At 46.2% G+C, this 25,852-nt stretch overlaps 1 protein-coding gene across 1 annotated transcript in view; it reads right to left on the bottom strand.

Moving 5' to 3' along the window:
• Positions 1 to 25,852, bottom strand: part of CYC1 (cytochrome c1) — a 235,021-nt gene that overhangs the window by 162,579 nt on the left and 46,590 nt on the right. The window lies entirely within an intron of this gene.

Below are 25,852 nucleotides of genomic sequence, written 5' to 3'. Positions count from 1 at the left end.
GGAATGAAGGGAACCCCCTAGTAAAAGAAGAAATAATTGAAGGGGGGGCATAAAATTTATTGAAGGAAGCTCAATTATCGACCCACATTCAGGACAGGCATTTTGATTTAGCAATAGTGGGACACAAGCATGGAATACACAAGAGGAGCCGATACTGTAGTCACAGACACCATTGGCAACGCACTACTCTGCCCAAGCAGCAGAGTTAGTGGCACTGATTGAGGCACTAAACATGTCAGAAGGGCAAGCAATATTTTTCAGACTCTGTGTACATAACATCCACTGTACATTCAGGACTAGCAAGGTGGGAAGGAGAAGATTTAAGAAATGTGATGGCACACCAGTACTGCATGCAAAACTTTAGTAAATTAATGGCAGTGCTGCCATTCCCAGTAGAATTAGCACTAATAAAGTGCAAGGCCCACACAAGACGGCAAGATTTAATTTCATTGGGTAACGAAAAAAGCAGACCAAGCAGAGAAAACACCAAATCTGCCAGAATGGACACGTGCTGTTTGTTCCCTGGCACGTAAGAGACGATGCCTCTTGTAGCATTGATAAAAACTAGCAAGGAAAAAGATGTATTGCCAGAGAGCTTTAATGCAACATGGGTAGTACAAATAGAATTGCAGGGAGAGGCACCAAATGATTAAGAGCTGTGGAAGAAAAGGAGGTTGTTCTTTCTTTGTTACCGACTGATTTAATTTGCACCACGATAGCACGGGTAAGGTAGTAATGCCAAAAAAGTTGTTCAATGTAGCACTGGAGCAGCTTCACTAGACTGCCCATGTGGCTGCAGGGATAAGCGAGGACAGGTTTGTGCCAAACTATGAACATTTTTCGAATTTGTGATGAATTGCATGATTTGTCAAAAATTCCTGCCAGGTCACTTTAGAGACTAGTGCATGGGACTTTACTGCGACCAGAGGGGCCCTTCCAGCACTCTCATGTAGACTATGTTGGCATGCAAGAGAGATGTACCGCTTACAGATACATGCTTACTGTGGTATGTCCATTTTCACGTTGGCTTGAGGCTGGTCCCTGTGCCCTTGATGCCCAATTAGCGGCGAAATTCTTGGTGAGGGAGCTATTCCCGAGGTGGGGGATCCCAGGCAAAATTTGCTCCGACAATGGTCAGCATTTCACAAATTATCTGATTAAATAATTCACTGCCCTCCTGGGTGGGCGGAAATCGGACACAAACTTGTGCACCGTTTATCACCCACAAGCCAACCGTGTAGTTGAGAAGATGAATGGTCTACTAAAACAGTGCTTCGCAAAACTAACGCAAACGCTTGGTAAGTCCTGGTTGCACTGCTTACCTCTTGCACTCTTCGCTTTGCGCAATTCGTCTGGAGATCATCTCACTCTACATGAGTTACAGGCTGGAGAATGCATGCGCCTATACCTCCTTCACTTACAATCCCCAACGCCAACACTTCTAACAATGTAGGGGAAAACTATGCATACCTATTGTTACAGAACTTACAAAATGTATTAAATACATATCCAACAGTTCAGACGGAACAAGCAAGCTAGCAGCGTGGAGAGTTTCCACAAAGAGCACTTCTCTATCCAGGAGACAAGACATACGTCAAGAATCTCATCAGAAAGTGGAAGGAGGAACGCTTCACAAGTCCTCACAGTGACTTAAGCAACACCAACCACAGTAAAGATAGGCCGGCGCGGATGGGTCCACATAACCGACATGCGCAAAGACAAGAGCACCACCTCCCACTGAGAAGAGGAGCGCAACAGGATGGGAAATTTCATTGAACTTTTTTCAGCTATGAGACTTTATAAAAGACGAACAAAGGAGGAACTAGAGAGTTTTTCAAGACAATGTCATTATAAACAGCAAAAGCTGCATTTTTTGGAGTATAATGTTAACATGCAGTAGTATATAGATTTTCTATTTTTGTTTTGCTAGGTTTTTAAAGTAAAATGTGAAACAATTAAATGTGTGAGAATAGAGGCAAGAGATGTATTTGATGAAGAAGGGTTCCATCAGGACACTGAAAAAGGGCAAATTATATCTAAACTTATGGTACAAAGAAATGTTACGTGTGGCAAAGGAGAGGGCAAATGGCACATGCTATGTCTGTTGTCTTCTCCCACACATAGTAGGGGCAACCAAGCTCTTTCTGCCTCAGGCTGTATCCTATGAGGAAACAGGATGCCTTATGCACCTATCCCTCTGTAAAACTAGGGGTTTATTCCAAGGAGCAAACGTTACAGTTCAATGGGTAAATGAAGGGGATAATTATATGCAGCTAAACAGGAAGGCTAAAAAAAAAAAACACTTGAGTTGAATACATAATCGAGGGATCTAAAAGAAGGAAGCTAAATATTAGTGAACACAAGCAATTACAGTGCATAAATGAGGGGCATAGCATTCCCTGGTGCCATACTAGACCATTGATGAGGATAAAAGGAGCATTGTGATATGGTGGCCAATAGGAGGAGGGAAAATGTAATGTTGTGGTTAAGGTTTGGTGGGATTTGAACGAGTGAACAACAGCTGTAAGGCAGTTTGGGGAAAACATGTACATGCATTAACTTGGATAGAAAAACGTCACCCGGTTGACAAAGAGCATTACACAATTCCCTCTGTTTTTCAGGTCCATCGAGTCCATTCATCTGGGGACCAACAATGGCTGTACCAAGGTGATGAGTGCAGCGCCGATGTTGGGGTCAACCGTCATCATGGACATGTGGAGGGCCTGTGGATCGAAAGCCTATGCGCCTAGCTTCCGCCCGATTGGAGTGGGGTTTATGTGATCATTACACTGCACAGCCCGGCCCTGGTGGTGCCTCAAAACAGCAGTGCCATGGAATTTACACTAAAGGAGAGAGTGGTGCAGCAAAGTAAAGCAAGCATTGCTGAGCAGGTAGAGAAGTAACTAATGGTCCAAAAAGGAGTCCAGAAAAGAAAATGTGCCCGCTATGACTGATGAATTCCGCCTGTTTTCCAAGGCTGCCACTTTCTTTACATCTTTGCTGCTTCCAGGTGTGCAGGCTGCAGCCAATGCGAAATGGCTCCAGTTTACCAGATACGAGTTGCTGCTGCTGGCCAATTCAACAATAAAAGGCCCAAATGCAATAAAGGAAGGAGTTGAGAGCATAAAGTTTGGTGGCTCTCCAAAATCGATATGTTCTAGACGTTTTAACAGCTACAGAAGGCGTGCGCCAAATTTGGGAGTAGCTGTTGCACAGTAGTGCCTGATGGAGAAGCTTCAAATGGAAAACTGAAAGCAGCTATCAGTGAAATAAAGAAACTCCACGAAAGGATGACAAATTAAGTTGGCGGAGTGCAGTCAAACTGGTTGAACAGCGTTTTCACATGGGTGCCCATCTGGTTTTCTGGAGGATTTCAAGTGACTGTTTCCACATTGGGTCACACCTTCTGCACTGGCAAAACTATTTTAAGACTTTATACTAACAAACGGAGAGGGCAATGTATGCTGCTCCTGAATGTTGATGGGAAAACGCGCAGGCATCGGGGCACAAACATAAAGACACAATCAAGACAAACATGTATACAACGGGACAAGAACTAGGGACACCTAATCGAACTAATTAATCCGCCCCTTGACTTGAAGAGGTGCGTGTTCAGAATTTATGAACACTATTTAGTTAGGCTCAAGTCTAAGTCGCAATCGGAGGTTGTTCCATTTTTTACTCAGGTATCACTGGAAACTATCTTCGATGGTTTGTCGGCCGAGACTGTGATCTGACCCAAGGCCTCCGATCTCAGAGAGCACCTGGGTACATGTCGAGTAATCCTTTCCTTCAGGTATGCCGGGGCTTTCCATACAGACATAAAAGCACTAGGGTCATGGTTTTAAAAAATTAACAAAGGGAGATAAAAATGATTACGTTCATTGGGTCACAGTACAACCTGAAGACATTGAAAATTTAAGCCTATTGGGTCTCATGTGATATGGATGGGCCTGGTTGTGTGTTGATAGATGGACCATTAGAAAATTGCGAAGATGATGGAGGAGACATGAGTAGACTAAAAAGGTGTGAATAACAAAAAGGAGAGCAGCGGAGTGGGGACACGGGGGTGGTGGAGGAGGGAAATAAGACTGAAGATGTTAGTTATTGATGGATCAATAAAAAGGGGAATAATGTGGTAAAAGGGCAAGTTAAACACAGTAAAAAGGGTCAATCTTACCAGCTGTAGGATTAGCCCACCCAATGTAGATGGGGCTTCATTGAAAACCACACTTTTACATGCACCAGGCTGGAGAATGCACCCATTACTTGTGTTTTAAGCTAACATATAGGCAATAGAGTCAAGTTACAGGTTAAGTATACAATTTGGAATATTAAAACGAGGCGCAGAAAACAAGCCTCGAAACATTCTTGTTTAGCAACATGTTCACATTCCATAACTTGCTTAGTAGCGGCATAGGCTGCAGCACATTGAAAATGACATATTCCCAGGACCGCACTGTAGGAAGCGAAGAGCCTTTGTTACTTTCAAGGTCAGGAAGCAGAGTATGCGTCCCGTGGAAAAGGCAATGAATACACAACCATTTTATAATATGGCATATTCATTTTTGAAGATGGTCTACTGATTCGAGGTCTCAAGTTGCCCCTTGGAACATCCTAGCCTGGGAAGATGTTCCAAGAATTCTTAAGATGCAATATTAAAGCAGCAACTGGTTGGTGGTTCAAAGCTCTGGCAGTGTCATGAGCCAATACCTTCCCGTGAGAAGACAGATGGAATGATCGGCGGAAGTTGAATAAATCCCAAATGTTTCAATACACACTACCAATGTGGGAATTGGGGGTTGGATTGTGACATCACGGGGGTGTACAAGGGAGGAATGGTAAGGTTTGTGAGACGCAATCTTTTCGATATATCGTTATGTCCCTCCATAGGGGAATGCCACAGTCCCGCCCATCACCCACCCATGGGGGAATGGCTTAATGTTGAATGTGTGTTGATGCCAATTCATTTATGCGATTATTAAAGCTTTTGTTTTTTGGGCACATCTTTGACAGTGCTTTTCATGTAGTTATACATCGTTTGAATTTCACTTTCCCAGCTGCAACTGGGCCCGGAATAAATTGCATTACTTCTTACCCGTTGTAAACTCCCTTTTAGACTACAGTAATTTTTTACTGACTAGTTCCGAGGCAACCAGGTTAACAATACATATTTATTTTATATACATTTATTGGTTTAAGTGTTTCTTTGATCTGCTGTACTAATTGGGTTCTCATATCTTCCTTCCTCCTATGATAAGCCTGACTGCTCTGCCACTCTACCAAGGTTCCATGAGTAGTACAGACTGATAAGAGTTGGGGACCTGTAGCGTGGCCTGAGCTCATGCATTGAAGTTGTAGCTACTCTGAGCTCCCACCGTGATCCTACCCTCTGTTCCTGTATTAGACATAAGTATTTGCCAGAGACTCCACAAACATATTCCAGCAGGGGAAACAAAGCATTGCAGGAGCGGCTTTGTCCTGAAGGAAAACTGAGAAGAGGAAGCAGTAAATTACACCCAAAAGGCTGCAAGCTGGCTGCTCCAAAATGGCGGAGGCGCCGTCACAACGAAGCTTCCGACGACCTGAGCAGTGAAGGGGACATTCAGCAAATAAGACGCCGAGCTTCCCCAGACGGATGCCGGAGTGAGGCCGGCACGAACTGCTGAAAATTGCCAGCATTTTACCAGAGCTGACTGAGGTGCCGGTGACCCCGGCCTGAGACAGCTGGAGTGCGGGCATGCCGTTTGGGGTACAGGCGGCACTCAAAAAAGCAGGTGAGGAGAGTGGATGGACATCTGGTTGCCCCCTCCCAGGGGGCTACCCACGTCAGACACTGGCCATTTGAAGCGCTGCACACCCTAAACGGTCTGTGACTGCTTGGCTCCTGGAAAAACTAAATATTGACTGTGCTGCCTGTGACTCTGCAGCAGCAGCCATCAGACCACTGATGGCCACATCATACCAGGAATGCTGAGGTCATAGCACTGATACAGGCAATGGTCCAGGCGGCTGGAAGTAGTATACACCCCCCTACAGCGAGTTTCAGTATTAGACCTGCTGAAGGAGGTAAGCAGGACTTGGGCATTTGGGGGATATGCTGATGGAGGTGCAGCAAAAGCCTATTGTGAGTAAACAGTATGTACAAGAGGAGTCTGCTGTTCCTAGAGCCAATTTCAAACTACAACTGCATCTGACCAAGACATCTCTTCACTAATCTCCAGGGGGACTACCGCTAGATCGAACTACTTAAACTTCAAATGGTGCCTCGCAGATAGGGTTCCCTCATCACGACTTCAACGACTGCCCCCTTCGCCCCCAGTTATTGCACCCTGACCCGCAATTACACTGATTTTCTCGGCATGTCACATGCCAAAAACAAGGCAGGGGAACAATAATGGACTCCTTCACTAATCAGCATAAGAATCTGGACGCAACTTTAACAATGGTAGCGGAACAAGACAAACCTATCCCGCAACCTACGGGCCCACAGGAAAGCCAGGTCCTTGCTGCCCTAACTGCTTTGCGATCTGCATTGGAAACTAAAATTGACGAGGGGAAAATAGATGTCCAACTACTTTGGCAGGACATTCACACACAGGCAGAAAGAGTTACCAATGCAGAATCACAGCTGAAAGAAACCACTGCCACTATAGGAGACCTTGTGACGAGAGTTAAAATGCTGGAGACACGCAAAACCATACTGAACACAGACAGCAGATCCTGTAGGAGCAACATGTGTGTGTGCTGGGGCTGCCGGTGAGCGCGGTAAGGCCCAGACACGGCCACCTACATTGAAAATCTAATCCTACAAGAAATTGGCCCTGGTAAGTTATCACATGGCTTTGCAGTGGAAAGAGCATTCCGATCACTTCAGAAGAAACCTCCAACAGGGTCCTACAGAAGACCCATCATAGCCAAACATTTCAGAGACAGGGAAGTAATCCTCCAGTCCTTCAGGGAGGGTGGGCCAACTACAAAGAGGCAACTCAAAGATTGCCATGTACCCGGACTACACACCAGCAGTGCAAAAAGTGAGAAACATGTTAATTCCCACCAAGGCAAGGCTCAGGCAACCGGAGCCTAAATACATGCTTATGTACCAGGCTAGGATGAAGGTGCTATACAGTGGCAAATCAATTTTTTTTCGATAGCCTGACTGCGATAAACATGTGGATATAACACAATAACTTGCTGGACACAGCGCCGCCCTCCAGATTCTTTGGGAAGAGATGCACCCCACACTTTTCAGCACACATTTTTAAGTTCCCCAAATAGCTGCAAAGGTTCATATGAAAAAGAAACACTTGGAGACAATCGCCACAAACTGGCTAAATAAGTAGTTGGACGGTGCACTGTGAAATGCTAGACTTGGAACTTGTTTGTGACCCCAACTGAGGGGTCTTGATGGCTCCTTGAGGCATTCTTATGTCCGGTGGGAGCAACATTTTGTTAGCCACTGGTGTGCTTGGGTTAACCTCGTTAAGGCTGATACCTGTATCAGCCTGTTGCTGGTTTAGCTGCTTTTTACATACGGCCATGTTAGGCCTAAGGAGTACAGGTGCGCACAAACAGGAAACTCCTGTTGGGCAATGTTCAACCCTTAAATCTGGATTATTGCTGATCTGGTTTTGCGCGAGTTGTGTTGTGTACCCAGCACTTTGGGTATTTTAAACGAAACAAGAACAAACTCCCTAACTGCAACAAGAGGCTTGTATTGTATACGATAGATCACAAGGGGGGCTTGAGATGGAAGAAACCCTTTGTCCCTCACAATTGTGGTAATGTTGTGCAGGCTGATCACAAAAGGGTGGATGCCACTGGGTGGCAAACTGTATTCACTATGTCTTATATTACAGCTACATAGGGATGAACATAATTGGTTATGACAACAATTAAAACTATTGACCTAGATTGTCAGGGGTCTTGGAACCTACATGCGCCGGAACAGGGTGAAATCCTACTTCACAGTAAAAAGATATAAATAGTTCTCCTTCAGGAAACCCACCTGACTACAGAGGATCAGGAGGACAAACCGTTGGGGAGGGACTGCCTATGGGGCCACATACTCCAGATTTGCTAGGGGAGTGCTTATATGGATAGTGGATCACTTGCCATTCCAATTGTTGGAACTGGACAGGGACACAGAAGGCTGATGCATAATCCTGAGGGGCTACATGGGCAACAATATCCTGGGAACTATCCATTGTAAATTCTTATTTCCCGAACCACATGATACCATCTCATATGCAGACACTGTGCACCCACGTGGTTTTAAAACGGGATGCTTTCTTTATATGGCGTGGTGACTAATTGTGTGCGAGATGTGACGCTAGAAAGATCTGCAGCACCCCAGGGTGGCCCGTCCTCCACCAACGCCCTGAATAACGCAATCACTGACCTAGACCTGGTGGATGTTTGGAGAGAATTACATCCAGGTGTTAGAGAGTATTCCTTATTCATCCCTGCATAAGATACACACCAGAATAGACTTTGTGGGGGTGAGACAACTGGCTGAATTTGTCAGCGTAGAATATATGGGTTGCACAGTATCTGATCACTCCCCCTTACTGGTTATATGGGACATCGGGACACCTCGAGCCCCTATGCCCACATGGCGAATGCCCACTAAAGCCCTTTTAGACCCCTCTTTAAAGAACAGCGCTGCACTATACTGGTCTCCTTTCTGGATAACAATGTTGGGAGCATAGACACTTGGGTAACTGTCTGGGAAACCCTAAAGGTAGTGACCCGGGGTGAAGTCATTGCTGGCGCTCGGGGCATTGGCAGGAAGTTGAAAGAATTGGGGGCCCTGGAGGACAAAATGCCACTCCTGAGAGATTGCTCCCTGACCTACAGTCAGTCGAAGGAGAGCTAAGACCAGGTACCAGGGTATAATGGTGTGGGAAGACATTATGCCACCTGAACGGCACGGGCGCACAGTGAAGGAGACAAATCTGGGAAACTATTAGCTTGGCAGTGCAGGCAAGAGTAGCCTAGACCTCGGACTAGGCTACTGTATGGCGAGTGTGGGACCTCATGGCAGGCCCAGTATGCAATTAATGGTATATTTGCCAATTACTGTGCCAAACTGTACAAACACAACCTGCAAATACCTACTGAAGAAATAGCTGAGGTCTTTACAATGATCCGTCTCCCGAAACTCACTGCCAGCCAGAGTTATCCCTTTACTTTGGAAGAGCTGGGTGCAGCAATGGCTTACCTCTCCACAGGCAACACGTGTGTAGGAGGAAAGGTCTTTAGGACCCCCACCCCCCCCAAACATTTCTCACCTAGGTGGGGCTTATGACTCACCAGCAGCCATCTATGCACATGGGCCCACGAACAAGTAAGAGTACAAACACTACTCTCTCCTTCCTCCCTCTTAATCTGGATTCCGCCCCAACACTCCGAGACTGTTCGCTCTCACATGCTCAATTCTCTCCTTACTGCTCACTACGCTAAGCAATCCTCTATCCTCATCCTCCTTGACCTGTCCGCTGCCTTTAATACCGTCGATCACCCCTTATTCCTTAGTACTCTTTCCTCCTTGGCTTCAGAGGCTCTTTCCTCACCTGGCTCTCCTCTTACCTCTCCAATCGTTCCTATGCTGTCTCCTGGGGAGGCTGCACCGCTTCCAACATCCCTTTGGACTACGGTGTCCCAAGGCTCTGTACTCAACCCTTTTCTCTCTTTACACCTCCCTTCTCGCTCCCGTCATCTTTCGGCTTTTCCCACCACTTCTACGCTGATGACAACTCTTTTTCTCTATCCATACTGTCTCCTTGGTCCTCACGACTATTTCCCCTTCACTCTCAACTTGGCTGGGTCCCTTTCCCCCCAACTTAAATTTCAATTCTTTTGTCTTGTTTTCAAATCTTAGATATTACCATTTGGGCAGATTCCAATGAGAGAGTACTGAAGGTAAAGCCTCTTCATAAATCAACTGACAAAAATGCTCTAAATTTTGAGAGCTGTCACCCCAGGCATACACGGGAGAATTTACTCGTTGAACAGTTTCTTCGTCTTAAAAGGAGTACATTAAATTCTGCCTTCCAAAATGAAGCAGAATTGAGAAAAAAAAAACTATTGGCAAGGAACTATCCCAGGAAAATTGTAAAGAGAGCATAGAAGAGATCCATCAATAATAATAATAGGCAAGCCTTGTTAGAATACCGCCCTGAAACTCAAGGGAATTCAGAAATAGTCTTTGTGAGCACCTTTAATGAGAAATCTAATGCAGTGACAAAGATCATTAAGAACAATTGGCATTAACAGGAGGTGAATATCCACTGGGAAGCCCTTTTTGTGCCTACAAGAGTTCCAAACCTTAAGAATAACTAACCAAAAATGACATCGCCTTAAAATCCGGGGAACAGACGAGTATTACACAAACATGTGGGCTACCCACGGTGATTGGTCATGCTCCTTGTAGTAAATGCATAAAATGCAAATATACTCTAACAAAAGACTTGGCACTTTCAAAACCATGGATGCAAACTAGAGACACCAACTGGAATTCCACACATGTAATATATGCAGTATGGTGCCAATGCCCAAAGTTGTACATTGGCCATGACAGAACGTAAAGTACACAGATAGGTGAACATAGGAGCTGTATTAAAAAAACGATTTAACAGCTCCTCTAGCTGGCCATTTTTCTACAATGGAACATGATGCTGAAGGACTTCGAGGGACTGCACTATGGCAATTGGCAAAGACTAACAGTGAAGCTGATACCAATAAATTGTTTTATAAAGAACAATGGCTCATTTTTATACCTGAATCTGCAACCAGTGGGCTTAATGAACAGGTGAACTGGAAGCATTAGCAGGATATTCTGGGGAGGTCTTACGACATCCGAGTTCACCTGGACCACATATGCTATGTATAGTGCGCAATTTATTTTCCACCTGGTAAATTTTTTTTTAAACCTATAACAGCAACAGATTGATGTTGGATTAATATAGAAGGAGAAGATATCAAAAAATAAGGTCATACCCGCTTGAAGAATGAGCTCGTACTTATCAACAGCGTCCCAAAGACCACGTGACCGTGCACGTACGCGTCATGGTATGAACATCACATGACCGACTCATGTTACTATATCTTAGCAGAGAATAGCCAGAAATGCAATATCCAACCACAGAGAATCAGGCATTGCGTACAACGCTAACACGGCTTTCCAAACGTCAGAATAGAACTATAAGGTGAGTCACGTATGAAAAGAGACCTATTCTTAGCTGAATATGCGTGTGGAGAGCATGAGCGAGCAGTAGGTTTTTAAAGAAATTAAGGGCTCCATATATGCATTGTGTCCTAGACATCAAGAGTGGGTGATTGCTGAATATCAAAGAGCATCTATTTGAGGCACGAACAAACACAGACGCGTTTTTGGTTTTCAATCATAAACAGGAAGTTGACTCCACGTTATTGAAACCAACGCAGGTTTTAAAGGTAAAAACATTTGACAAATGTTTAAGGAATTTCTTGCCAAAGTGTGTAGATGATCACTAGAACTTCTATTGTTACATCCACATTAACCTAATAAGGATTACACCACAATTGGTGATATAATAGGGGCCCCTTGACTTCAGAAATTACTGACTGTCTGGCCCACTTAGGCACTTGGTATCAAAATACAATACTGGGTAGTGGTTATGGTTGTGTGATTTATACATGACAACACTACCACCTGACTTGACTAGATGTATCCTTTTTCTTGTTTTCTAGAGGTTGAGAAGTCAAACATTGGTTGAGACGCTCCCCTGCAACAGTGGTCAAGTTACTTTGTTCACTTGCAATCCACGGTAAGCCTTAGTATGGTAGATAAGGTACCTTCTAAGTAGAACAGTCAACTAAAAATTCTGACTGCTGTTTGTGTGCGTCTCTTTTTGTCTCCAAGGTCCGATTGTAGGTCAGACAACGATAGAGGTTGCTGACTTGGTCGTGTACACGCTACATTGATAGGTGTATGTTCACTCCATCGACTAGATTGATATAGGAAGGGTACAGTAGGTCCCCCTGATGAAGTTCAAATTTATGTGTTTTATAAAGTGTTGAACGAAACATGTTTGGTCTTTTGTAGAAGAGGTATTGGAATAACAACAATACCATAGAACATATTTAGTTGATAAAGATTCCCTGGTAACCATAACAGGGATTAGTCTTATTGACCACTGTGTCACCTTACACAAGATTGGTTTGAGGTGTGCGTTATGTCCTATGTCATATAGATTTGTATAGGCAGGGTGTTCTATAAAAATTATTTTTCCCCTCGTGATTACACTTTTTTCTAAACCAACACTTTTAATGTTTGTATCATGTTTTAGAATCGTGTATTAGGCTTGTTTTATATATATGTATTAGGTTTTACATATTAATTGTTGCCTAAATTATATGTTCTAATTTGTGATTTCTAATCAAATTGGAAATAAACAAAATTGCTTAAAACAAGTTCGAGTTAAATTTGGCACCTATTTGGTCCATGGGCCAAGTTATCGTGACCTAAGAGATTAAGAAGAGTATGAGTGGTGGACGCATGGTTCCTTTTTGTTTAAGATTGTCCATATCTTTATAGTAGGAGCTGGATCCTAGCATCGGTAATTAGCTCCTCTAGTCTCTTGTTTTTTTTGTTGTGGTTTTCAAATCTCTCCATGACCTTGCTTCCCTCCCCCCCAATCTCTCTCTCATTTTACAATCCCTCTCGTTCTCTCCGCTCTGCTGACTTCTTACTCACTGTACCCCTCGTCACCATGTGCCTCTTCTCACTTCTGTTCCTTTCAGTTCTTGCCCCCCCACCCCCACTGGAACTCCTTACATCTCTATATCCGCTCCATCCCCAGCTACACCTCCTTCCGCACCTACTTGAAAGCCCATCTTCCCTGTCCCCCTCATACCTTACCCTTCCCTACCTTCTCACATCCACTTGAACTTGAATCTAATATTTGAATTATTGTTCCTCTTCCCTTTACTACCTCCTCTCCCTTCCTTCTCACCTTTCCCTCACCTCCCCTGTCTAAGGAAACTGTTCTACATATTGTTTTGCTGGTTTGTCTCATGGTTGTTAACTTGCTTCTTCCATTATTGTACCTTGTTATATTGTAAAGCGCTTTGGATTAAAGTGCTATATAAACCTAATAAACATATTTGAATGCAGAGAAGTGGATTACTGAGTGACCAGTGGTCAGGAGGCACTGCAGGTGCTCCAGGTTCTTAAGGCGAAGATGTGTCTGTGATCAAGAGGGGGCAGAGGTGGCTTCACTGGAATGGTGAGGGCCACTGGGCCCACTGGGCCCGCCCCCCCCCCCCACAGAAGGAGAATGTTTATGAGATGAAGGAAAGATCTGCATACTGGTCGGAGAAAGGGGGAAGGTAAGTGTGCAGAACTACCGCCAGGAGAGATGAGGGGATATTGGGGACAACGGGTAAAACTTCATCCTTAGTGGCACACCTTAGGGTGGGTGTCTCGTTTGTGCAAGACAAACTTCAGGGGGTTGTGATGGGGGGACGGGGGCATGGTTGATTCAGAAAGTTCTATTTGGAAAGGCAGATCAGAAGTAGAGCTGGAGAATTGTGTATTGGTTGAAACAGAGTGGGCAGGAGGGGGAAATGGTGGTTCCAAATGGTGCACCATGAGAACAGGGGCCGAGGGGAGGTTATCAAGATGGGAACCTTGAATGTTAAAGGCCTGAACTCCCCCATGAAACGTTACCTGCCCGGGAAAGAAATGTGGAACTGTGACCGAGATGTACTCCTGGTACAGGAGACTCGAATGGTATATGGGGAAGAAAGACGCATCCCAGGGGCACACATTGGCAGGTCTTCTGGGACTCTTAAGAAGAGAGAAGTGGGGGGGTCATACTTAATCTGAGAATGAGAATGGTGTACCCAGTTGTCTGGTGTTTAGCTGAGGGAAGGGCTTGGGGACCAGTTGACCATAGCATCCATTTATTCCCCCAATTTTGGTCAAATGCAGTTCACTGATGGTGCCAAAGGAGGTTATCTGAATTAAAGTGGGGTGGGGGAGGGCAGGGAAATAGTGGGGGAGGGCAGGGAAATAATGGGATAGTAAGGTATGTTGTAAAATCTGTTTTAGGGGGGGGGTTCTCATTTTGCTCAGTATATGCAATGCTTGACCCCGTTTAAACTCAATTACAACCTTGCTATAGCACTTGCAGGCATTTCTTCATGCATTTGCCAAGAAGGAGAGCCTAAATATTGCGTTTGTCTCTGCTCTCTCCCCTTTCAGAGTACCACAGACATACTCCCCTACAGAGGTAGGTTCCTTCCTTCCTATTTTCCACAGGCCATGTGTTCAGGAGTACTGTTGCAATTCACTCAGGTTCACCAGGCACAGGATTAGTGATATGAGGTGGCCTCCTGGCACAGATGAGTCAGGCACCTCAGGTGAGTGAAGATACTCTTTACTAGGTTGTAGGTCACAAGTAGTAACAGGTAGACTAGGCACAAAGTTAGGACACATGCATCAGGAGATATTGTAGGGGAGGACTGGTCCTGGAGACCCCCCTCGCCTGCGTTTTCTCCCCAGGTAAGGGCTATGGCTCATTGGTCGTCCCCTCATGCCACCCGGGCCCAGGTGGTGGAGGGTTCACCCACTGGAGACATTGCCCACACGAATTAATTGCCCACACGTATTGATTGCCCAAGTGTATTAAAATTTAGCTAGGCCCAGAAACCATTTTGTCTGGTAAAGATGGTGTGAGCTCAGCGCACTGTAGCGCGGCCCCCACCCTTGGAGAGTTTCAATTATCCCTGTCGCCGTAGCACCCTGGTAGATCCGTTGGGAGCACGTTCCCACGAACAAGACGGACATGAGCTAGCATAAAATACTAACACTGTAACATTTCACCTTCCACAATGTATTACTGCTCCCAGCGTGACCCGGTCAGCGAGGCCGGGGCGATGGGGAGAACTGTAGCATGGCCTTCCGATAAAAGCAGAAAAAACCCAAGTATGAATGTTAAAAACTACTTAACCTACAAAATTGTGTAATGATTGTAGAAGTACATGCGTATATGACACCAGCAATGAAGGACCCACACCCCGCGGCCCATCGCCATAACTGAACTAATGCTGCTAGATTACAGAGGAGGGTGCATGCAACTATACATGAGGCTTATGAGAAGGACGTGCAAATACTCTAGTCTTGTGTAGATATCTCAACCCTTATGCGTCGTTCCCGTCACACATGGTGGCGGGCGTCATTCTCTGTGTCCCACTAACCCGTTCACTACCTCACGCAATGCAAATGTATATTTAAATAATTAAATGCCGTAGTTCATAGAATGCAATACAGTTACAAGGTGCTCAGATTCACTGTTTTCAAGAAACGTTTAATGAAGTTGAAATGTATGTACTCGAATGATCTAAGTGAATATTATAAAAGTTCAGATGTTATTAAACGTTCTTCACCTAAAAGTCAGCAACACACGGGGAAAAATACCTTTGTAAATATGTGCAAGGCCATTCTCCCTCCCACCCTGCGAAGGCTGCCAGACAAGAGAGCTAAGGCCTGCGCCGCGCTGCCCCACCTCCCCCAACTAGGCTGGAGCCGCTTCAAAGATTTGTAGGTCCCGTTACAGCATCCAAGGCCACGACCTGCCACCTGCGTTATTTACAACACGGCAGTAAACCCCTGTTTAAATACACAGATCCTCCAGCGCCCCCTCGTAAGCCCCACAATCCACCAGATCACCTTAAGACTTATGACTCTGTGTAATCGAGACCCCCGACACTGGGGTAATATACAGCGCACCATTCATAATAACTTCTAACAAGACAGAAAGACATGTACCACCCGTCCCATGCCCCAGGACCTAGCCCCACGACCTAGGATACCGGTCAGCAGGACACAGGCAATCCTGCTCTGACAAATGGCCTCCAGACCCCTCACAAGGTGCATTCCTCCTGTGTTGCATTAACCTGTAAGATAACCTATTGAAAGATTTACTAAAGAGAATAACACTGTAATAACTGAATGACTGCGGTGTGCATGGCTGAGGGCAAATAAGTCAGGAAAGGTATTCATCTTTGCCACCAGCCGCAGTGGCACACCAACACCGCCCGGATGAACTCAAGCCGACCCGCCAGGCCCAGCCCAACCCACGAGGCTGACCAGTGACGTCTTCCAGCCAAGACCAACCACGCCGCAGCAGTACCTATAGTTAGTCGTCACCACCCAATCCCAATGGACTTGTGCCCCCTATAGTATGTAGGTTTTTGATTACGTTTTCTGTGAATATATACGCCTGTCTTTGCTATTGTCAGACAGAGCGCTCTCGGAGTTTGCAGAGTTCTTTGCATGCCCTATTCTGATTGATAAACTCCCATTTACGCTCACCCGCACTCTGTCTTGGCCTTATTCCCATCTTGGGAGAGTCCTTTATTGCCTCTCATTGCGGGGAGGATCGTGCTGTTTGGGGACGCTTGCCTTCAGTGGTGACCCCGATAGCGTGATTTTTATTTCTTCCTAACTCATTATAACCGTCCCCTTTTGGCACGAGAATCTCCGGTCGAAAAGGGATACGCACGGTGCGCCGGCTCCGGGAAGCCGCCCGCCAACGGCGACCGGTACACTAAGAAGTGCGCACTCAACAGAGAGAGGGTACGGGATCCCGGTTGAAAAATCCCCTTTGCGTACCGCTCGCCGGAGCCGGGGCTGACTGTTGAGCAGACGGCAACACTGCCTGGACGGACCCAGTTTCGGAGACTATCGGTTCAAGACGGGCACGTGAGTACTAAGTGCGAGCGATCATAAAGGGAGTGGGGAGAGGAAACTCAGAAGAGAAATAGTGGCCGGGTAGAAAGGGAGAGCACGGGGGTCTACTAAAGACCGTTTTTAAACTTTCTTTGCCTTTTTCTTTGCATATGGCCATTAGGATTAAGAAGTGAATAAGAGATAAAAGTGACGGAAACCTAGCTCCGAAAGGGGGTGGAAGGCGGCGCCGCATAGTGCTATCTTGACTAGTACTGGGAATATATGAAGAAGTGAAAAGTGTCTGGCAAAGGGGGACACGGAGAATATATTAGTAAACTGCTACTCTTTCTATTATTTTCTTTAGGGTTGGGGGTAAGGACTAAAAGTGAGCCTAGTTTGAAATTGCAGATATAAAATCAGAAGACAGAAAGTCCCACTGCAAGAGTGAGGATTAAACATTTGTATATGTATCTGTGCATACGAACATCTGAGTAAGGCGACAGGGACAGCCGGCCAGGGAGGAAAGGGAGGGCAAAGTGAGTTGCGAATGGAGTGGTACAGTGAGGTGTGCGCACATCGCGTATGTTGAAGAGATAGTTTTGTGGTGTAGGTGTGTAAGATGTGTACATGTATAGCCAGTGAAGGGCCACGATAAGTATGAGCGGACGAAGCCCTACAAAACAAGAATAATAAGGTGAAGTGAGTGCGTAATTGTTTGATTTTTTTTTTTTGGTTTGACTTGGTCGATATTACTGGCGGTTTGCTCTTGTATGTGCCCCAAAAAAGAAAGGAAAAAAAAAGTAGAACAAAGATTGTGTACGACCATTGCCGTCGAGTGCGGAAGGAGGGAGGAATACTGGAACGCCCACTATTAAAAAACACATAGAATACGAGGGCTCACAGAGCGACAGTTCGCATACACAGGGACACGTGAGTGCCAGGAGAACACAAAGTATGGGGGCAGAAACACCCTTATCACATATTTGCAAGAACCTACCGGGGTACGCGGAACAGATTAAGAAATATCATGACCAATGGATAACAGAGTTGAAGGGAGAGGGGTTGCCCCAGATATGGCCCGAGGGGGGTCCTTTGACAAAAGCGTCCTAGATATGGTAGCCACATGCATCTGCATAAAATACAAAGGGAAGCAGTTGCACAACAGGAGGGAGATATTAGAGCTCTGGAGATTATTTGAAGAAGTACCACCACCCAAGGCTCCGGTAACAAACCCTGACCTACCGTCCACCACTGACAACCCACTATTGATACCGAGAGATAAGGAACCGCCAAATGTAGAACCACCCGTGGAGGTGATAAGTTTGTACCCGATAATAAATAAGTCTGTGCCCGCAGAAGGGTACAGCGACCCCACTTATGTGTCTCCCCCGATCACTACTACACCCCAAAGGCCAACGGCACCCCCGCCATACGAGAGCACTAGAGAACGAGCCCAGGTAGGTACACAAGGAGTAGACATAGAAAAGCTAACAAACGATCTGGAATCAAGGCTCTCAATAGCCAAGGATGAGCTCTCGAGGATAAAAAATATATGTGAGCAAACAGCACAAAATGCAGTAAGATCAGAACAAACGTCTAGAGCACAGAGCGAAAGTAGACCACTTGATGAAGGGTGGAAAAAGGGTGAGATACTGTTTAGAATTGAGGAAGAACCGACACGAATAATTGAACTAGGGGCAAGAGGGAGGTGTACTGATAATGAAGAAAGGCCTCTAGGAGACAGGGACGAGCTATTATGTGACATAAGGGACGATTGGGAAGAAAGTGACAGGTTGAGTATGGCAGTGGGGGGAGGAAGTGAAGGGGTGGATGGCTCATGTTCCATGAGAACACTGGGAGATGGACGGGGCGATTAAGGAACAGGGTGGGGAACATGGCAACAATGGGAACATCGGGGGTGAAGGCGGGAAAAGACGCCACGGTGAAAGGAAAGTTACAGCTCCCACTAATACATAGGGGAGGAGGGAGACCAAACTACATCCCATGGGCTCAAATGGACAAGGCCAATTTATTGAAGTCATTGCCCCCTTTATCAGGAGGGGCAAGCAAGTGGATATATGCTTTTGAGAAACATACTGCCGGGGTACCCTTAGCAATAGGAGATGTCAAGAGCCTGCTTGTATCAGCAGTGGGGGATCAGGCTGACAGAGTATGGGTTAAGGCTGGGTTCCCGGGAGTAACGATAGAGTGCGATCGCCATGATGGCACCTCCTTTAACACAGTGCGTGCGAGGGTGTGGGATGCCCTGCGGGAAGCGTTTCCGGACACACCAGACCTGCAGTCAGTAATGCAGTGTACGATGAATGACGGGGAAGATGCTATGGATTACATTTTCCGGGTCCAAGAGATGTGGAGAACAGAAACGGGCACGCCCTGGTATCAATCAACATCTCTGTTTTACTTCATTATAAAAAGAGGGCTCCCAAAAGAGGTGCAAAAGGCGCTTGACAAGATAGCAGGTATTGAAGCAAAGGGATGGCCTGAGATCCAAAGCATAATAGTACACCACTGTAAGAGGATCAAAGAGGGAGAAAGAAGTGGCGCAGAAAAGATTGGCAGACGAAGCGAAACTAGTGCAGACAAAGTTGGTGAAGGTCGCAGCAGCAGTTGCCGCGCTCCCACACAGCAGGGAGGGAGATGAAGAAGGAGGGGCTGGTAGCAATTCAAGGAAGGGTGGCAGCTAATTGGGCTGGGCCTGGAGCGGGACAGCGGCAGTGGAACGAGCAGGAGCAAGGCAGAGGTCCGCAGTGGCAAGAGTGGACTCCTCGAGGGGGACGAGGTGGGTACAGGGGCCGAAGAGGGGGTGGACAGGGGTATGGGGGAATGGGAGGAAATGGATGGCAGGGTCCCAGAGGGCCCCAGGGGGGTTGCTGGAACTGTGGGCGATGGGGACATTACTCCAGGGAGTGCAGGAGCAGACAAAACAATGGGTTCCAGGAGGCGGAGAATTATGGTCATCCACACCCAGGGAGCCCATACGGACTCCCGATGGGACAACAACAGCAGAGAAACACAGAACAGAGGCCCAATGAACAAACACAAGGGTATCAGTATAGGACACAGAACCACCCACAAAATAATGATGTTATGCAATACGCGCCAGGCAACCCCTTCGCCACAACAGCAAACAGCGCCCCCGCACCAGCACCCTATAGTGGCGTGTCGGTGGTTTCAGGAAGCGTCTGCAATCAAGGGGGGGCAATGAGACACCCCGCATAGGACAGCCCACAGAGAACACTTGCGTGTCCAGTCCTATCTACCACCTACGATGCATCAGAGGAACCATTGGTAGGAGCGCAGATAGGAGACAAGCAATTTATATTCATGGTGGATTCGGGAGCGGAGAAATCATGCATTAAAGAGGGCCGGTTCCCGTTATCTAACCGGAAGTTAGAGACGCAGGGGTTCTCTGGGGCTGTAATTGAAGTTCCTTACACAGAAGCATTGGATGTAACAGTGGGGGGTAAAACGGTAAAAACACCCTTACTGTATTACGAACACTCACCAATAAATTTACTAGGAAGGGATCTCCTGAGTAAACTAAACATGACCATATCTTTCACTGAGAGAGGCATAGTGTGTTCGACACCCGGAATATGCCCATTACGCGCACTGTTGGTAGTACAGGCACTCACGACTACACAGGAAATACGAGGATCGCCAGCCAATGAAGAAATGTTTGTTGAAGGGCTAAGAACACTGGCCCTCATAATCCCAGAGTTGAGGAGAATGGACTGGAGGATTCCAGCGGAGTTCCTCTTCCGCCCCATAGTGTGCCCCGATACAGCACCAGGGTCAGTGCTATCGTTAGACTTACACGCTGTGCAGGTATCAGCGAAAAGGATCTGTGTGATTGGAATTGACATGGATGGATGCGAGTGGCGGACAGTACTGTGTACAAATGCAAACATCGCCCTAAGGGACGTAATAGATGAGGATCTCTTCTCAGATGTAGAGGGGGATGGCGAAATAGTGATGGAAATTGCAATGCCTTGTGACATAATGATTCAAGCAAGGGAAATACCCGTTCAACTAATGGCGGTGGTGGGAGCACCACCGTCGTTCTCAGATGATGACATGAGGCTCATACCAAATAATTTGTGGACAACAGGCCCCCATGATGTAGGACTGTTGCATGGAGTACAGCCTGTGATAATTAAATTGAAACAGGGAGCAATTCTACCCCGAGTGAAACAGTACCCATTATCCCGCGAAGCTGAAGAAGGGATAAAAGAGACAATAAATGCCCTACTAGCACAAGGGATCATAGTGCCTTCAAATTCACCATGCAACACCTGCATTTACCCAATCAAGAAAGCAAAGGGAGGGTCTTGGAGGATGATACAGGATTTACGTCCCTTAAATGATGTGATACAGAAAGAGTTCCCATTGGTCCCGAATCCTGCATCAATACTATGCAGCATCCCACAGCAAGCATCACATTTCACGGTGGTTGACTTGAAAAATTCATTTTTTTCCATCCCCTTGGCTGAAGAAAGTAGATACTTGACAGCATTCACACTAGGGGGTAAGAGATACGAACATTGTAGATTACCACAGGGATACTGTGAGAGCCCGAGCATCTTCAACCGCGTATTACATGAAGACCTAGGAAACCTATCAGTTGAGAGCACCATAATTCAGTACGTAGACGATTTACTGGTCTGTGCACACAACGAAGAGACATGCAGGAAAGATTCCATAACACTACTGACTTTACTGGCCAACAAGGGGTACAAAGTGGACAAGGGAAAGCTACAGTACTGCCTGACAGAGGTTCTATACCTGGGACAGCTAATTCAAAAGATGGGAAGAGAATAATACCCGACAGAGTAGAAGCCATAAGATCAGTAGGAGAACCCACAACAGTAAAAGACATGCAGAAATTCTTGGGAATGTGCAACTACTGCCGAGCATGGATATTAGATTATGCGGCATACACCAGACCCCTATTACAAGCATTAAAGGTGGCCCAACAGGAGAACAAGAAGCTGGAATGGACGGAAGAAATGAGCTCCTCTTTCCAAACATTAAAAGATTTAATTTCGAGCGCCCCAGTACTCGCAAACCCTAACTATGGACGAGAATTTTACCTATTTTCACACTGCAAAGGGACACTGATGACGGCCGTTTTGACACAGAAGACGTCACTAGGACACAAGCCTTTGGCTTACTATACTGGCACTTTAGATGCCGTAATGCAAGGGCATTTCGCGTGCGAGCAATCACTGGCTGCAGCCGCGTTCGCAATTGAGAAAAGTGCCACGATAGTAATGGGATGCCCGGTTACATTGTTCGTGGAACACTCATTATTTGCAATATTAGAAAGGTCAAAGAGTACACTGACAACACAGCGGGCGACCGCTTATGAAATAATACTATCCAGTGCCAATATCCATGTAGTGAGATGCAAAACAGTGAACCCGGCCACATTCATCACAGAAGCTTGCACGATAACGGACATGCAGGAACATGACTGTGCAACTTACACAGGCAACAAAGGGGAAGACACAGTGGTGTGCGAGGATGCTCTGAGTGAAGGGGAAGTGTACTTCGTAGACGGGTCAGCATCAATTGACCTGGATACAGGAGAGAAACATGTAGGTATGGCAGTGGTGAGGTTAGAAGACGGTGAGTATGAGACACTAGTACAATACCGCCTCCCATCACATTACTCCGCACAAGCAGCAGAGCTGATTGCACTGATAGAAGCACTACATGCTGCTAAAGGTTGTGCAGTGACAATATACACAGATTCAGCCTACATGACAACAACAGTACATGGGGGTTTGGCAAGATGGGGGCGGAGGGGTTTTCAACGAGCAGATGGAACTCCAGTGCAGCACGCAGAATTACTGAAAGAGTTGATTGCGGCCTTGCAAGACCCCACAGCGGTAGCAATAGTGAAGTGCCAAGCCCATACATCCAACACAGATGTTGTGTCTTTGGGAAATGCGGCAGCGGACGCTGCCGCCAAGGAAGCCTCCTACTTTCAAAAATATGAAATAGGTGAGGACATGCTACAGCACAAAACAAACGAAGAGCTCGCAGAAGGCTACAATATGATGCCTATATCACAAATACTAGAACTACAGGATGGAGCTAGTGTAGATGAGAAATTAATGTGGACCAAACGAGGATGTAGTAAATGGGCAACAGATTTACTGTGGCGACAAAATAACTCAGGAAAAGTGGTAATGCCAATAAAATTATTGGAAATTGCATTCCAACAACTGCACTTCCCGGCACACAATACCAAGCAGCACATTGCGGCAGAAATACAGGAAGAATGGTTCGTGCCCTGTCTCCAGGAGCACATATCTCGACTAACACTAGAATGCACAACATGTCAGATATACAATTCAGGTATGACACTGCGTACGCTCAGGGGGACCATTCCAAAACCCAATGGCCCATTCAGAGAGCTACATAGTGACTACGCTGACATGGGAGAAAGGTGCAATGGGGCGCGTTACATGATCGTGGTTGTATGTCCATTTTCTAGGTGGGTGGAAGCAGGCCCCTGCGCGCGACCTGACGCCAAAAGCGCTGCAAAGTTCTTAGTGAGGGAAGTGTTCCCGCGCTGGGGAATTTGTGACGTAATTCGCTCAGACAACGGCACTCACTTTGTCAATGAGCTCTTCAAGGAAGTGACTGCATTATTGGGTATAAAACATAAGTTGTGCTCGATTTATCACCCTCAAAGTAACGGCGTAGTGGAAAAGATGAACGGATTGTTAAAAGGCAGGTTATCAAAACTATGCTTTTCATTAAAAAAGAACTGGATCTACTGCTTACCCCTTGCACTTTTTGAGCTGAGAAACCAGCCGAGCAAAGACCACCATTTGTCCCCGCATGAAATCGTAACTGGGAGACGAATGCACACCGCACACTCCCCACTGCGCGAACACTCAGATGCACACAGGAGCGCCGCGATATTAGGTGAGGAATTTACAGATTATTTGAAGAAATTAACACGGGCTGCGCGCGCAATATCAAAGCAGCTTTCTCCGCCCTTCACAAGAGAGGAGGGAAACACAACAGAGCCTGTTACACAGCCTGAGCCACAGCTACAGCTGATGCCAGGGGAATTCATATATGTCAGGAGTTTCGTGCGTCGGTGGAATGCACCACGGTTCCATGGCCCATACGAGGTCGTGTTTTGCACGCCTACGGCGGTAAAAGTAAAGGGCCTGAAGTATTGGGTGCATTTGACCGACGTACGAAGAGCGTACAGCACTGTACAGGAGGAGGTACAGGAGGAGGCACAGACAACAGCAAACATAGATGTGGAGCAATGAATGTCTGAATATCAGCTTGTGCGTATGACTGTGATGAACGTGAATGAAAAAGTAGCTGACAAATATATTTGGATTACACAGCTGATACTTCCCCTCGTTGAAAGAGTTTCTTTTTACATGTGAATTTATATGTAATTACTGATGTAACTAAATGTACGACATGTTTACTACCTTGTCTGTCAATGCCCTTCCCTGAAACCCTACCCGCTTCCATTCCCCGTCAATATATACTTGGCACTGGTAGTGCCAACAAAATGTTTACATCCATGCACTTAATGCACTTTTATATCTCGAACAGGAGCTTCCATGGCATCTAACGGGCAGCCTGCAACGGATAGATTTACTAAGATTAGAGTGTGGTTAACTGAGAAATGCATATATTCGTATGAATGCGGACTATCTGCGTGCATTATATTGTTTTTTACATTAATGTTTGGCCTGGTTACATACTGGTTCATAACGTTCATCTCTATCGAGATGAACGAGGTGGGAGGGAACAACATAACTACTGGGACAAACACAACTGCAAGTGTCAATGTCAATACAAAGGAAGGTGATTTTTTGGTTTGGGATGGAACTAAACTTGTATGGGGCTATTATACCACACCATCCAATGCTGTCATCTCACGAAATGAAGGGCCAGAGGGTAAAAAGCAAAATAACACACTGCCCCCACATGAGATGTCTGATTACAATGCTCACAGCTTAAACGACCGAAACCCCTCTGCCATATCCTGGTTGTATAACACCCCCACCAGCCAACCTGCCCCCATGGCCATAGACAATCAAAGAATGAAAGCAACACATGAAATATTATATGATGACTGGGTGGAGGGGGCGGGAAGGGGAAAGGGGGGTCTGTTTTACCCTTCGTTCAGGAGGCTGGGAAGCGCCAAACAAATAAGAATAACAGACGGAAAAGGGGAGCAGGGAGGAGGAAGTATGACGAGTACTATGGGTTGGGGCTAGATAAGATGGAAGACCCTCGACACCCCCACCAAACCAATAAGTGGTATGCAGACATGAGTGCAACAAACAACAAACGAGAGCTGCTATGTCTGCTCCCTCATTCCCCATGCTTCAGGCACACCCAAAGTATTGTTACCAAAAGAGTTGCCTATTGTGGATGCCCAATGTCTCCTTCATCTCACACTATGCAGAATTAAGAACACCTTCCAGGCACATGAAGTAACTTTTACAATGCTGCAAAACGAAAAAACCTGTTATCCAAAGACAGTGGGAGTGGTATGTCTCAAGGAACCATTTTTTGTAATACAAGGGACACTTTTTTCTGACAACAAGTGGGAGGATGAGGAAGTGATATGTAAAGCTGAAGCACCGAGGGGTGTGGCACCAGAGAAGTTGCAATGGATAGAAGAAACGTGCACACCAGTATGGAAGGAACACATCTCAAAATTAACTTGGGTTACACCCATCGAAAAACCTTTCAAGCTGCAGAGCGAAATAGACTATGAACTGTGTTTTAAAGGAGAAGGGAGAACGTCCATGGGGACGAACAAGAACTGCAACAAGACCCTCACCATCCCAGATCTGAGAAAAGGGACAGCGGCACTAATGGACACATACTGGGTATGTGGTAACCAAGCATACCTGCACCTCCCGCAGTCATGGAGTGGCAGCTGCTCAATGGCCACTCTGCACTCGGCCCTAATGGTGATCCCAGAAAGCCACATTAACGGGAACAAGAGAGCACCAGGAAGTGCGCAACAAAGTGAGGTCCAGCCAACTGCAGAATCACATATCTATGTCCTGTCCTCCGGAGGTGAACAAGAAGTACTGACCCGAAACA

The sequence above is a fragment of the Ambystoma mexicanum genome, chromosome 5q (assembly GCF_040938575.1).
Source record: "Ambystoma mexicanum isolate Mex_15411 chromosome 5q, UKY_AmexF1_1, whole genome shotgun sequence".
Taxonomy (NCBI): domain Eukaryota; kingdom Metazoa; phylum Chordata; class Amphibia; order Caudata; family Ambystomatidae; genus Ambystoma; species Ambystoma mexicanum.
The sequence above is the reverse complement of the archived record's forward strand: the minus strand, read 5'-3'. Positions and strand labels throughout refer to the sequence as shown.